Source organism: Daphnia pulex, chromosome 11, assembly GCF_021134715.1.
Source record: "Daphnia pulex isolate KAP4 chromosome 11, ASM2113471v1".
Lineage (NCBI taxonomy): Eukaryota > Metazoa > Arthropoda > Branchiopoda > Diplostraca > Daphniidae > Daphnia > Daphnia pulex.
In genome coordinates, this window is record NC_060027.1 from 5,638,100 (window position 1) to 5,653,671 (window position 15,572).

Genomic DNA, 15,572 nt, shown 5'->3' on the forward strand with positions numbered 1-15,572 from the left:
GAAATATTATTGGGTTTATTCAGTTAAATTGTTTCATTGATGTGTTTATTGAATTTAAAAATAAGCTCACTCGAAATATTTCTACGTATCAGCCTGACTTTTGAAAGTTTGAAAGAAATTCTCATCAACTTCTGGAAACTGATCTGCGTTAAAAGCTGTTCAAGAAGTATTATTTAATAACACACAGTTTCTTCACTTCAATAACTGAAATATCTGACTGGCCTCCTGTTCGATAGAAACTCAATAATTAACCAAATGATTCTTTGTTTGCGCATCCTGTGTGAAACACAAATTAAAAGCTAAGGGTTTTTCGCAAAATTATTACGTTACAATCCAGAATGTCAAAGGTAAACTCATGTGGACATTTATGGGGGTATAGCTCAGTGGTAGAGCATTCGACTGCAGATCGAAATGTCCCCAGTTCAAACCTGGGTGCCCCCTTGTAAGACGGATGATCATGATTTAGATGATCAAATGAAATAACTTGAAGATTTCTGCACGCTTTCCTGATTGAATGGAAACTTTTATATCATTTATTTAATGATTTACATCAAATATATAGTGACAAAACAATAATCACACCATAGAATTACTACTGTATCTGTAGCAGATTTGCGCACAATATAGAAAAAACCAGCCAGGTACGATTATCTCAGCGAAAAATGTAAAACCCCGGTCGTGTGTACAATTGCAATCAATACTTAAGAGTCTCATGCTGTTTCGACTGAGGTAGCCAGACTCATACAAATCAACGTTGTAATGCAATAGTATCTAATATGTCATGGTAAAATGCACATGGATTATCGCTCGCACTATGGTGATAACTACATCGGTGGTTATGAGGTTTTACTGCTAATATACACATAAGTTATATTGCTACAGTCCCCTCCATAAGTATGGGATCACCCCGCGCCGTTCCATAAGGCGGCGTGTATTTTTCATTTGGGTTTTTCGGGTGGCAAAAATCGAAAAAATGACATAAATTCACCAAACTTGGGATTTATGTCATTTTACGTCTTTTCTATTGTCTGAATTTTTTTCAGATTTTTTCCCCTATTTTTTATGCCTAGAAAAGTGGCGCACAAAGTATCGGATCACTCCGACGGCGGCCGTGTTGTCTTATGGCGCAAATGGGCTTTTCATATTGCTTTTTATATAATTAATTTTCTAGAAGGAATTTTTATTTTCAAACCGTGTATACTATACCCTTTCATAAATTTACTGTCAGTTTTTCATGATGATATGAATTATTTTCGAATTTTCCCAGATTTATTAATTTCCCCAGTTGCTAAAATAAGAGACTACAGAAGAGTTCATTTAGGGTTTACAACCTCTATCAGCTGGCGTAGGCCGGAAAATTAGTGTCGTTTCTATACACCACTGGCGCTCTGCTTCCTTTTTTACTTAAGGGGCGTATAGAAACGACACTAATAAACTAAAGGACCTTCAGCGTGTAAAGCCGACGTGATAACCACTACACTATGAAAACATTAACTATATAAAGATGGCAACAAATTTATTTCGCCAAAATCAACATAACATGTTTATGTCCCCCAACGATATAATCAGGATATAGCTGACCAAATGAAGCCACTTGATGAAAAATAGGCATCAATTATCGACATTTCGCTTCGAGAAATATCAGAGAAAAGAAATCCAATTTTTAAAAAAGATCAATCGATTTTTCAGAGTCAGTTACTCTTAATAAAAATGGAGGGCTAATAGAAATACGGGGTAAAATATAAATATATATGGGGGGTATAGCTCAGTGGTAGAGCATTCGACTGCAGATCGAAATGTCCCCGGTTCAACCCCGGATGCCCCCTGTTAAGTTAAACCTAATATAAGGAACGAAATATTATTGGGTTTATTCAGTTAAATTGTTTCATTGATGTGTTTATTGAATTTAAAAATTAGCTCACTCGAAATATTTCTACGTATCAGCCTGACTTTGAAAGTTTGAAAGAAATTCTCATCAACTTATGGAAACTGATCTGCGTTAAAGCTGTTCAAGAAGTATTATTTAATAATAACACACAGTTTCTTCTCTTCAATAAATGAAATATCTGACTGGCCTCCTGTTCGATAGAAACTCAATAATTAACCAAATGATTCTTTTTTGCGCATCCTGTGTGAAACACAAATTAAAAGCTAAGGGTTTTTCGCAAAATTAATACGTTACAATCCAGAATGTCAAAGGTAAACTCATGTGGACATTTATGGGGGTATAGCTCAGTGGTAGAGCATTCGACTGCAGATCGAAATGTCCCCAGTTCAAACCTGGGTGCTCCCTTTAAAGACGGATGATCATGATTGAGATGATCAATTGAAACAACTTAAGGTTTTCTGCACGCTTTCCTGATTGAATGGAAACTTTTATATCATTTATTTAATGATTTACATCAAATATATAGTGACAAAACAATAATCACACCATAGAATTACTACTGTATCTGTAGCAGATTTGCGCACAATATAGAAAGAACAAGCCAGGTACGATTATCTCAGCGAAAAATGTAAAACCCCGGTCGTGTGTACAATTGCAATCAATACTTAAGAGTCTCATGCTGTTTCGACTGAGGTAGCCAGGCTTCTACAAATCAACGTTGTAATGCAATAATATCTAACATGTCATGGTAAAATGCACATGGATTATCGCTCGCACTATGGTGATAACTACATCGGTGGTTATGAGGTTTTACTGCTAAGATACACATAATTATATTGCTATATTTTATTTTTTTACTTTTTATGTAATGCGTTCTAGGATGATAGACTGCATAGTTGTAAACTTATCTCTAGTGATGTAACATTACCACTTTGCAGTAATCAAGTCAAAACTACAGCGGTTATTGTTGCGTTAAAAAAGCGCAAATTCTGACTGCTTTTCGTTTAAATGACACCAGACGGATTGCCAAACAAATACAACTTGGTAGTGGCACCCTTTTAAGTATACATACTAGCTAGTTAGCGTGTAAGATTCCTACCGCTCTTCTTCCATTACACATTTTACATAGCAGTACATCAGTCCAGATATTGGCTATTATCGCAAAAGTAAAACAAGGAATGCAATTCCATACAAGGATTAAAATTGTTTAATTGTTTCAATAGTAGAAAGTAAATAGTTTACATACTATTATGTTTCGAAAATTCTGTTTCCCTTTATTTTCTTAAATGATTTAATTCTTATTAACTAATTGACTAATAATCTGTCAATGTTATAAGTGGTGCGACTTAGATGTGGCGGAGGCTTCGCCTTGCAACCCCACGTCACACTTCATGTTTAGATTAAGTTAAAGTAACACTTATTACTATAGTAACAATACAATTATATCATGCGGTAAAATGTTGCATTACATGAGTCTTGGCTAATAGATAGCGAGCTACCATCATACCCATTTTTTCCCTTCCAACAATATATGAATGATGGTCTAATGGTCGTCAGCCCAGGCTGCCATTCGCATGGTTCGCGGTTCGAATCTCGATCAAGTCGGAAAGGAAAACTAAGTTTGTAATTTTTGAAAAATTCATCTTAATAAGCTTTCGGAGGTAAATGGAAGTGGAAGATCGGTGGTAACCCTTCACGACCGCAAGAAGATCTTGATGACCGAGAAGAGGACAGAAGAAGAAGGGAGAGATGACCCAGAGCTTCAAAATGAATATAATCTAATATTTTTTTTTAATGTTCCTCAACTTCTTGGTTGATGATTAACTGTTAAAAAAGGAGGCATAGAAATTTTACTTGGACAACCAAATTTATTAAAATCAAGATAAAAAATAGTAAACAAAAAGAGGTAATAATAAAACAAAAAGGGTTAAAAAAATAAGAGTGGGAAAATACAAAGTAAAAAGAAGAATAAAGACGAAATCGAAATCGAACATAAAAACCAAATCAAATAATTAATACTCTCTACTACCATAGCAGAAAACTCGTCTTGCTAGGGAAGATCCAAACTTTTTTTTCTTTTTGTTTACACTGCTGAGCATGCACTGACAGTTGGAAGGTTACGCAAAAAAAGCGAATTCACTAACTAGGATTCGGCAACCAGCTAAGGTAACAAATACGCAAATTAAATGTCTAAAACAGTAATAAACACAAATGAAAACCCCGTTACGACATGTATCAAATTTTTAAAGAATTATGTACAAAATTTGGTGACGATTGGTCATTCAGGGAAGAAACGTATAAAGGATAACTAAATGGACATTAAACCATCTGAATTTCACTACTAGCTACTACTAGACTACCCCCTATACCCCACACCCTATATTGTTAAGGACCTTCGTATATAAATATACCTCAGGGATAATAGATTAACAAGATTCCTTCGGTAATGTCCTTCGGGAATTTTTTTAAACGTTAAAGAGACAGAAAATCAAGGTTAAATAGTAGAAAGTAAATAGTATACATACTTTTATGTTTGGAAAATTATGTTTCCCTTTATTCTCTTAAATGATTTGATTCTTATTAACTAATTGACTAATAATCTGTCAATCCCAGAGCTTCAAAATGAATATAATCTAACATTTTAAAATGTTCCTCAACTTCTTGGTTGATGACTAACTGTTAAAAAAGGAGGCATAGAAATTTTACTTGGACAACCAAATTTATTAAAATCAAGATTTTATTTTATTTTTATTTTTTTGATGTTTGATGGGGCTCCGAGGAGGACATCTGGTGGCCAGATTTGTCTTCAGATGCTGGGCAAAGGGTAGCCCTTTAGCCCCCACCTTCTTCTCGGTTCTTTTTCCTTTGTCTTGTGGTTTTTTGGCGAGTTGTCAGGAGGAGACGCCATTAGTTAGCTTGCTTTGCTGGATTTTCCTAATTTTTGTGTGCTTTCTGCGTTGGCGGGTGCCTTCAGGTATGTTTTGAAATTATAATTGTTGTGTACTTGTTTGTTTATGATGATTTGCCTTCTTTAGATTCGGTTTATGAGTCTTGAGTTTTTGATGTATCTGACCAAGTGATGCTGAATCTCGAATTGGGTGCGGTGATCTAGTTCGATGTTGAGGCCCACCCAGATAGGAATTCTTGTCCCAAGGCGGGACCAAAGCCGTGCGGATGGTGCGGTGGGCACAGGGGAATCTCTAAGATGTCAAATTGCGAGCCCTTATTTGAACACGTTACTCATTTTCATCTTGTCAGATGCTTCATTTTTTACTCCCTCTCGTAGAAGTCTCTGATGCGTCCCGTTTTTATTTTTTGGCTCCTTCTCCACACTTAGAAAATTTCGGAGAAACTGTCTTTGTTTTTTCGCGGCAAAGTTTGATTCTAAAATCTCACTATTACCTTTATCTTAAAGAATGTAGATATGAATTCGTGGCTCATCTGCATAGTATTGGCTTCCCACCACGACGATCCGGGTTCGATCCCCAGTTCAGGTTCCTTATTTCATCAACTATGCTGTTAATATGAAGTCGATTTATGTAGTGTGTTCCGGTAACCCTTTGCATACTCTGACAAATAAACTTGATGTCCGGATATCCGGATCAGCGTTCGTGAAAAAATGTCGGCACAGCAAACATTCATGAGGAAAGAAGAGTAAAGAAAAAAGGAACGAAATTCAGAGTCCAGAAAAATATTTATTATTAATGACTTCTTGAGATCCTTTTTCCGTCCCAAGCACGTCTTAAGTCCATCCAATGGGACGGGATAAAGACCGCTATGAGATCTCGGCGAAGCGGACATTGGCCATACGTAAAAGACGTCCTAGGAATGTAAACTTGGGAATCTGCTATGTGCCAAGTACATCTCAGACGTCTCAAAGTGACGTGTTTGGGTCGTATATGGGACTGCACTGTGCTATCTGGGCAGCACGTCGGTAAGTTTAGATTGAGGTTCTTTTCTCTGAAGTATTGCGTTAATTCTAATCTCTCCATTTCCAGGGCGGTGCAGTGTAAGAGGGCATGTTCAGTTGTTTCTGGCTCTTCGCACTCAAGGCAGTTTGGGTTTTCTTGTGGCATCAGTCTGGCCATCTGTGCCTTTAGTCTGTTGTGTCCGGTTCTCAGCCTGAAGAGTATTTGTGTTATCTTCCTAGACTTGTGCTGGTGCCATTTGAGGGATCCGGTTTGTGTTCTTCTGTGGATATTTTCTTTCTCGTGGCCCGTTTTTAATTCTTCCATGTTTGTTCTTTTCAGGTAGTGCTTGTAGATGGCTGTTTGCTCGGAGATTGATAATGGGTTATTTGATCTGTTTGTGGATTCGTTGGATGAGCTTTCTTGTGAAGCTATGGTGTCTGCTCTCTCATTCCCCGGGATGCCAACATGGCTTGGGATCCAACAGATCCTGGTTTTGGTGCCTGAACTTTTGAGGTTAAGTGCCGTTTGGATTATGTCGTGAATGACGTGGTGTTTTCATTTTCAGGTGATGCTACTGACTTGGAGTCAGTATAGACGATTAGTTCCTGGATGTCTTGAGGGAGATTGTACACTATTTCCATTGCCCTGTGGATTCCGTAGGCTTCTGCCGTAAGGATGCATGAACCCTCAGTGAGTGTACCAGCTTCTTCGATGTTTAACGTTGGGAGTACTACTGCATAGGTCGTATTTTTTGTTTCTTTATTCAGTGATCCATCCGTGTACGCTTCTGTTCCGTTTTCTGTCTGGGCCTTATATTCTTGAAAGAGCGCCCTGGCTTTCGTCTGGTTAGCGAGAGCTTCTTTCTTTCCAATTTGCAGGTAGTCTAGGGTGATTGGCATTTCGGTCCATGGTGGGGGTTGGTTGCGCCGGGATTCGTGAGCCTTCGCTTCTTCATACAGGTTTAGGTCGGCCAAGATAGTGTGTGCTGTTGCTAGCTTTAGGGCGGGTGTGTTGTGCTCCTTCCAATTTACTGGCTTTCTTCTGAGGTTGTAGCATGGTTGGTGCATCGGGTGGTTGGGTTGCTTGTCGACTCTAATGAGGTATCGTCCGGATAACCAGCTTTTCCTCGTGGTTATTGGTTGGAGGTCTAGTTCAAGAAGCATTTCTTTAATGGGCGTTGATTGGGGTGCCCCTAAGATGATTCTCATTATGCCATTTTGAATGGCTTCGATCTTCTTTTGTCTGTTTTGGCTTGATGTTCCTGCAACCATGATTCCGTAGTCTATTCTGCTCCGTACGAGTGCTTTGTACATAATTACTAGTGAGTCAATGCTCGGCCCGTGTTTTGTGTTAGTTAGTATCTTGAAGAGGTTTTTGAATTTCGATGTTTTTTGGATCACGGCTTCCGTTTGCCGTGTCCAGCGTAGTCCATGGTCGAAGTACACTCCCAGGTGCTTTATTTCCTTCACTTCCGGGATTTTTGAACCGGTTATGAATAGGAGGGAGTTTATTTGCTTCTTTTTTTGTCTTGTGAAGTTTATGAGACTGGATTTGGGGGCGGAGAACTTGAATCGCCATTTTATGGCCCATGCCGTGACTTCATCCAGGTATCGGGTTAGTTTAACTTCCGCGTCTCGTCCATTTTCAGCGAGTATATGGCATTCTATGTCGTCGGCGAATAGCAGGGTTTCTCCTGGTTCCTTGATAATGGGCAGGTCATCTAGCATGACTGAGAAGAGTAGCGGGCTAAGGGGGGATCCTTGTGGGACACCGATTTTGAGCTCTCGGTCCTCTGAGACGGTCTGTCCTATCTGGACATTGAATGTTCTGTTTGTCAGGAAGTTTTTTAACCATGCTAGTGTTTTTCCAGTTATTCCTTTTGCGCTTAGTTTGTACAGTAGGCCTTGTATCCAGGTAGTGTCAAAAGCCTTTGAGATGTCTAGGAATACTGCGTAGGTGTTCATAGGGTTTATTTTGTTGAATCCTTTTCTGATATAGTGCTCTAGCCCGATGATGTTGTCCATGGTACTTCTTCCTTTCCTGAATCCTGACTGTGTTTTTAGCCTTAGGCCTTTGCTTTCCAGTAGCCACACCATTCTTCTATTGATGATTCTCTCCATTACTTTGCCTAGACAGGAGGTTAGTGATATTGGTCGATAAGATTCGGGTTCTTCTGCTGGTTTTTCGGGTTTTCTAATCGGGATTATTGTTGCTTTCTTCCAGTCCTCTGGGACATTGGCTGATTCGAGCATGCAATTCAGGAGGTCTAGTAGGTACTTCTTGTTGTCTTCTGATAGGTTTTTAAGCATTAGATTATGCACTTTGTCTTGACCCATTGCGTTGCTTTTCAGGTTTCCCATGCCGTACTTTAGCTCTCGTTCTGTGATTGGTGTGTTTAGGCCGTTTGAGTCCGTTTTTGATTCTTGCTTCCTGATGTACTGCTCGAATCTTGGGTTATCGGGGAGGATTCCGTCGCTGTGGTCATATTGGCATGCTAGTATTCTGGCTTTTTCTTTAAAGTCGGTAGTTAGAAGGCGTGTTTTGGGGTCTTTTATGGGGGAAGAGAAGAGGTCGGGAGGAGTTGTTCCTCTTGTCCAGGCTTTTGTGAAGGCCCAGGTTTTTGTTGGGGAGCTTTTGGGGTTTAGGCTGTTGATGTGTTTATTCAGTGTTTCTTCTTTTGCTTTGATGATGGTTTTCTTTTTTTGAATTTCTTTTTCTCTCCATACTGCTTTTTTTGATTCACATGAGACTCCCCCTCTTGCAGGATCGCATGCATTTCTTGTTTTTCTTGATTGGGCTACTGCCTTTTTGCATTCTTTGGTCCACCACGCCCTTTGTGGTTCCGCTTTCATTTGATTGGATGTTTTTTTTTCATTTTAATATTGTTTGCTGTGTTTGCTGAGTGGAGGGCACTAATGAATATTTGATACTTGCGTGAGGGGTCTCCTGTTCTATGAAAATCCGTCAATTCGATGGTTTGCCTTATGCTCGTGTTCCAGTTTTCCCAGTTGGCTTCGCTGAAGTTCCAGCTGGGTGGTCGATTTGAAGATTGCATTGGTTTGGTAACTAATTGGATGTGAATTGGGAGGTGGTCGCTGCCTACAAAGGGTCCTCGTTTCAATTCTGCTGTGGCGGCTAGGTGAGGGGACATTATTGCGAGGTCTATTGTGGTGAATTTTAGTGTGCTGGGGCATTGTCTTGTGCCGAGGTTGGGTGGAGTGGCTAACATAATATTGTTTTCTTTTTCTAGGAGGTTGGCTAATATTCTTCCGCTGCGGTTGGGATGGGTGCTTCTTGTGTCCCATAGGCCATGTCTTGCGTTGTAGTCGCCGCAGAATATGGTGTTGTTGCTGGTCAATCTATGCAATTGGGTCAATTCATCCTCGTCGCACGCCTGGCCATTTGGTATGTAGATTGATATGATGTCTAACATTTCATTTCTGCCGTTGTTTTCTGTGGATATTGATACCCCTATTGATTCGATTGTTTGCAGGTCTGGCAGCTGAAGTTGTTTGAACTGGAGGGATTTGTGAATTAATATTGCCACGCCTCCTCCTACCTGGCCTACGCGATTTTTATTTACTGCATAGTATTGTTTGAATTTTACGCTGAATGAATCTCTCCAGAACATTTCGCATAGTGTGACTATGTGGGGTTTGTGAAGGTGCAAATGTGCTTTGAATTCTATTAAATTAGACTTTGTGAGACTTCTTGCGTTGTATTGAATTAGTTTAAGGTTCATCATTTTTTGGTTGTTTGTAGGGTGCTTGGGCCGCTTCTAAGTTTTTTGGTTGCTGGATCAGGTGCAGGTTCACTTCTTGCGCTATTTGTGACGGCCGGTCTTGTGCCAGTGGCTACTGGTCTTGTCTCTTCTGGTTGGCTTGTGTCCATGTCCTCGGTGTCTGTATCCGGAAGGAGCTTGGCCAGTAGCGAGACAAGCCTGTCTAGTTTGGAGTTCGATGTTTGTTGGCCTTTTTCGAGCGTGGCAAGTGAGTCCCGGACATGGTTTACCGTTGTGTCCAGTTTTCCTACTTTAGCTTCCAGAGTTTTCACCTTAGCAAGTTCGGCTTTAATTCCGGCGAGGTCTGTTTGTAAGGCCTCAACTTTCCCTTTCAGGATTTCTGTTTCGTGATTGATGGGAGGCGAAGGCTCACCCAATGCCTGGCTATAGCTAAGATGTTTATTGGGGTGGGCAAGGGGTGATCTACCTTGTGCAGTCGTTGTTGGTCTGGTTGCCTGCTTCATCCTTAGGAATTTTGGGCATGACGGCGAGCTGGCTGGGTGTTTGCCCTCACAGTTGATGCACCGAGCAGGGGCTTGGCAGTTTGTCATGTCTTCGTGGTGTGAGCCACAGTTGTTGCATCTTTCCTCTTCCCTACAGTGGTTGCTTGTGTGGCCCAGTCTTTGACACTTTTTTGAGCACCTTGGTGGGCCAGGGATGTATGGCCTTGTCTTGAACATCATTCCGTTTAGGGTTATTTCACTTGGTGCATTTTCTTCGAATTCGAGGGCCACTGTTGGAGTAGGTGCTTTACCTAAGCCTATCTGGGATTTGAATCGATACACTGACACTATTTTGTAGCCTCTGTCTTGGAGCGCGTGGTAAGTTTCTTCATCGGTATCGCCTAGTGGGACCTGGTGGATGGTTACCCTGGATCCGCTTGCTACGTTTGGAAGTTTGCAGGTGACCATAATCTTTCCTTTGTGCACATAGTTTATCTTTAGGAGTTTTAATTGCTGATCTTTAGTGGCTGGTCTGATGAATAGGTCACCCCCTGTGGCGATTGAGACTCCTCCTTTTTCGAAGAGTCCTAGTTCTTCTTCCAATTCATTCACTATTTCCGCGATTTCTTTCGATTTCATTTGCCTAAATGATTTTCCGTCTTCTCTCTTGATGAATATTGGTACGATGGTTGATTCGGTGCTGGTCGACGCCATTTTGGACTTGGGGGGGCGTCACCTGGGGGGACGGGAATTTAAGTTCTGGATGGGGTATGTATTCGCGGCTTTCTTTATGATTTGCACCAGCCCAACTGGTCGAAACCTAGGACTGGGTGCTTCGGGGTGTGAATTTAGCAACAGCCCAACCGGCCGAAGCCTAGGACTAGTTGCCAACTGACGGGTATCAACAGCCCAACCAGCCGAAGCCTAGGACTAATTGATATTACCGTATTCTTCGGATGGTTCGATCGCAAGCTGCAGGATGAATTCTTCTTGCTCTTCGATTTGATTTTCCGCCCTGTGTAGTTGTTGTTTCCCTGTGGCTAGCCGATTTTTTTCAATTCTTGGTAGATTCGCTGCGCCTCACGCGTTCGTTCTTCAATCAGTCGCCTTCTTTCCTCTTCTCTTCTTTCTTCAATCAACAGCGCCCTTATTGCCTGCCGTTCACGCTCCCGTTGCTCGCCTGCTGACTCTCGGCGTTGATTGTGACCGGCAGCTTGACGGGCCCTGCTGGGTTTACTGTTGCTACGGCGCGGCAGCTTGGTGGTTTGGAGCCAGATGGCCACGTTACTCAGATGAAAAAGAGGGTGGTATGGGGGGAATTTCCCACTTGGTTGACACTTCGATGCCGAAGATAGGGTCGGATACGGCACACACCACTTTCTTAAGCGCAGTTACTTGAGAGGAGGGGTTCAATTTCTAACTTTAAGTTTTCGATTTTTTTTTTTTTTTTTTTTTTTTTTTTTTTTACAGGAGGTTGGGCGGGATTCTAGGTTCGCGCCGGCTGGATGAAAGCACTATTGTATCTGGAGCGAGAGAAAGTACGTCTTGACGGTGCCGTGGCTTGGGCCGGACTGGCTAAAATCAAGATAAAAAATAGTAAACAAAAAGAGGTAATAATCAAACAAAAAGGGTTAAAAAAATAAGAGTGGGAAAATACAAAGTAAAAAGAAGAATAAAGACGAAATCGAAATCGAACATAAAAACCAAATCAAATAATTAATACTCTCCACTCCCATAGCAGAAAACTTGTCTTGCTAGGGAAAATCCAAACTTTTTTTTCTTTTTGTTTACACTGAGCATGCACTGACAGTTGGAAGGTTACGCAAAAAAGCGAATTCACTAACTAGGATTCGGCAACCAGCTAGGTAACAAATACGCAAATTAAATTTCTAAAACAGTAATAAAAACAAATGAAAACCCCGTTACGCAATGTATCAAATTTTGTCAGAATTATGTACAAAATTTGGTGAAGATTGGTCATTCAGGGAAGAAACGTATAAAGGATTACAAAATGGACATTAAACCCTCTGAATTTCACTACTAGCTACTACTACCCTACCTCCTATACCCCACACCCTATATTGTTAAGGACCTTCGTATAAATATACCTCAGGGAAAAATATACCTCAGGGATAATAGATTAATAGGTAATCTTGTGATATCCGTTACTTGGCATTCTAGTCTTCGAAGAAGGCGTGGGTGCGAACCCCACTCTTGACAAAACCTTCCTTTCAAGTTTTATTCTTTTTCACTCTAAATCTTCTTCTCCGTTGAAAACGCGTACGTGTCGCAATCGTTAACAGTCATTTAAAGCAAACGAGCATAAGTTAAGGGAATGTGACTCAGAGGTAGAATGCTCGCTTCGCATGTGAGAAGACCGGAGTTCAATCCTCCGCAACTCCAAGGTAGTGAAAATAATCGAGTGGTAAAAAGCAAGTATCAGAAGCATACTGGTATTCTAGATTTAAGTGGTTGTAACTCAGTGGTAGAGTGTTTGTTTTGCATGCGAAAAGTCCGGAGTTCAATCCTCCGCAACTCCATACATTAATCACTTTCATTTTGAAAAAAAGACCATTGTTAGGTCTGCCAACAGAATGAAACTACATTCCACATTCTTACGAATATCTCGTGAAAAGTGTAAATACCCAGTGATCAAACAAGTACTTGCAAAACGATAGGGCATAATCTTTCTTATCCTTCTTTTTCTTCTACTGGTAGAAACCGGCTTTTGTCGTCCCAGCGGTATTTTCTGACGGCCATTCGGTTGTGGCACTGTCGATTAAACCTGCCATGATCCTCGAAAATTGAACAGAAAAGCATACAATTGCCATTAATTATTGATATTTTGCCCTGTCATAGTTACAATTGTGTGCTCTTCTCAATACACCTAGTTAACGCCACATTGCAATATAAGTAGCCATTGCGTTAACAATGTCAAGATTGCCGAGTGGTTAAGGCGCCAGACTTAAGATTCTAATTCAAATAATAGATTAATAGGTAATCTTGTGATATCCGTTAATTGGCATTCTAGTCTTCGAAGAAGGCGTGGGTGCTGACCCCACTCTTGACAAAACCTTCCTTTCAAGTTTTATTCTTTTTCACTATAAATCTTCTTCTCCATTGAAAATACGTACGTGTCGCAATCGTTAACAGTGTAATGGGAGCTATCGCCGTAAGGCGATTAGCATCAAGAACGAGTTCATCCTTGGGACTGATTGCTAATGTATTCCTAACGACATTATAATAACATCACATGACTAGGCTATAAGACCTCAGGCTTATATTAGAAAGCTGCCCAGTTATAACCGTAGGTATATAAGTGCAACTCCATCAGAGATCTTCACGCATTCGTATACCTTTGTATCTCCAGTATTATTGTATGTGCAGTCACTGTTAGTACTCTAATACAAAGTGCATCCTACCAACGAATCGTCATCTCTAATTAATCATCTTAACCCCCCGTAACCATCTGTTACAATTGGCGACCTTGCCATACGATCCAACAATCTCTTCAAGATTTTCCACATATCATATCACACTCATCACTACCATTACCATCTACGATACACTCAAAAACAGTAAAATTTTAAAACATACCTTCATTATTCAAAATTCAACATGTCGAAAACATCATTTTAAGTCCTCAAATCAATACTCAACCCCAAAAGTAAATTTGAAGTAATTTTCATGTGTACTGAAAATTCACCAGACCATTCAAACTGGTTATTGAAAACCAAATCATTCGATCCACCAATATTTTTAAAAATCAAATCACATTTCTAAAAATTTTCCATCTTCGTAGTACACAAATGTAGATTCAACACTCAAAAACTTTAACTAACCTTGTAATTCGATCATTTTTACCATTCAAAAATTTTTTACTTTACTACTGTCATTGAATTCTCTTATTTTTCCGACCCAATCGACTATCTCGTTTGAACTAACAAAGAAAACGTCACGTATTGCGTTCTAACTTACCATTCCGTACGTCTTCCTGTATGAACGAAACCGATAAGGACAGACGATTCCGCACTTCATCAAGAAAAAACAGCAGCAAATTAAGAATGTTTTAACTCAGCACAACTATTTCACATTTTTCACCTGGAGAACGTTTTACCCTTCTACAACAGGCCTATGTGTAAATATTAAAATGCCGACAAGTATCGTTTCTAAAAAGAAGAAGTACCAAAAACGTTTTAGGACATATCGTATCCTAAGGAGGAGTCGAAGCTAATACGTCCGTAACAAACTACAGAAGCTATTTACCAATCCACCAACATATAAATCCACGCACTCACCCAGCTCACAAGAACCAAAGCAAAGTGTCGTGGATACGGGGAACTAAGGAGCAGACGTGCTACAGCGGCATTTAACTGTCGTTACCTTAGGAAAACCACGGATGCATCCACGAGGAGTTAAGTTTTGAACTCCAGAGAAAACATGAGTTAAGTTTTAAACTCCAGAGAAAACATGGAGTAAGTTTTGAACTCCATAGAAAACAAGGAGTCAGTTGTGAACTCCAGAGAAAACAAGGAGTCGGGAAAAGACTCAAGAAACGTAAAGAAAAGTACGGACTGAAGAAACAGCAATGAGTCAAGTCTAAATTTCAGAGACCACTCGGTTGGGTATGCCTCGAAAAACATATGACGTATCTCCCGGCCCAGAATGCTGCATCAAAATTGTGTGCCTTTTGCTGGATCCCGGCATTCGTTATAGTGTTAAACTACCTACCCTGCTGCGCTGTGTTAAGTTTCAAGTATCATAAGCAAGATCAATTCGGAAAGGCGGCTTGTGAATAAAATATGACTACAAAAATCGAGTACATTCAATGTTTGGAATGAATTGAGGTTTTGCCGACAGAAGGCAAGACGGTAGTCCAGGTGAACTACAAAAGAAATACTTCTGGCCTACCATGGTGCCTACTAATCGTTTACAAGATACGGATAAACGATTTAATGAATAATGATATGATATTCTGATCAAAACAAAGTTACCGGATTTAAATGCTTCGACCATATGTGCACAACAATCCTATTTAATGGGGTGATCAACTAAAAAATTACGTGATTTCGTCGTACTACCAAGCTCCGCATTCCAGTACAAGATTTCAACCTTTATTTCTACTCCAGAAGCATAAAATCTTCGAGATTACAAATTTAAGGACTCTTGTAACGATTGTGGTGCATGCCAACTAAACATTGTCTTTACACATCCTTGAGACGAAACAATTATGTTCGCGGAAAGAAATACCAGTGATTACACTTGAATCTTGAAAGAATGAAACACTATTACAACCGTTTGCTGAAAATTAATTCTTCGAGCAGAACGACATAGTTGTTTCTTTAGACTCACGGGTATGCCATATAGAAGACGAAAAGAACAGTTGCAGTGTACTTATAATCTCTCCAAAACAAAGGAACGCTATATTAAACCTAAACGAAAGATACAAAAAAAATAAACATGTTGACATTATTTACCGAACGGTTAAATCAAAGTAAATCGCAAACGAACGGAAGAATAACAACCATTAGCTGATGCAAAATTATAAC

The 15,572-nt window shown here is 40.0% G+C and overlaps 1 long non-coding RNA gene and 3 other non-coding genes across 4 annotated transcripts; all 4 read left to right on the forward strand.

Moving 5' to 3' along the window:
- The first annotated feature begins 369 nt into the window (after positions 1–369).
- Positions 370–441, forward strand: Trnac-gca. The gene has a single exon. It is a non-coding gene; the product is annotated as a tRNA-Cys (tRNA).
- Positions 442–1,754: 1,313 nt separating this feature from the next.
- Trnac-gca lies at positions 1,755–1,826 on the forward strand. Its single transcript has one exon. It is a non-coding gene; the product is annotated as a tRNA-Cys (tRNA).
- A 395-nt stretch (positions 1,827–2,221) lies between these two features.
- Trnac-gca lies at positions 2,222–2,293 on the forward strand. Its single transcript has one exon. It is a non-coding gene; the product is annotated as a tRNA-Cys (tRNA).
- A 6,370-nt stretch (positions 2,294–8,663) lies between these two features.
- On the forward strand, positions 8,664–9,525 carry LOC124207097. Its single transcript, XR_006879749.1, has 3 exons — positions 8,664–8,938; positions 9,050–9,204; positions 9,293–9,525. It is a non-coding gene; the product is annotated as an uncharacterized LOC124207097 (long non-coding RNA).
- Positions 9,526–15,572: the final 6,047 nt, after the last annotated feature.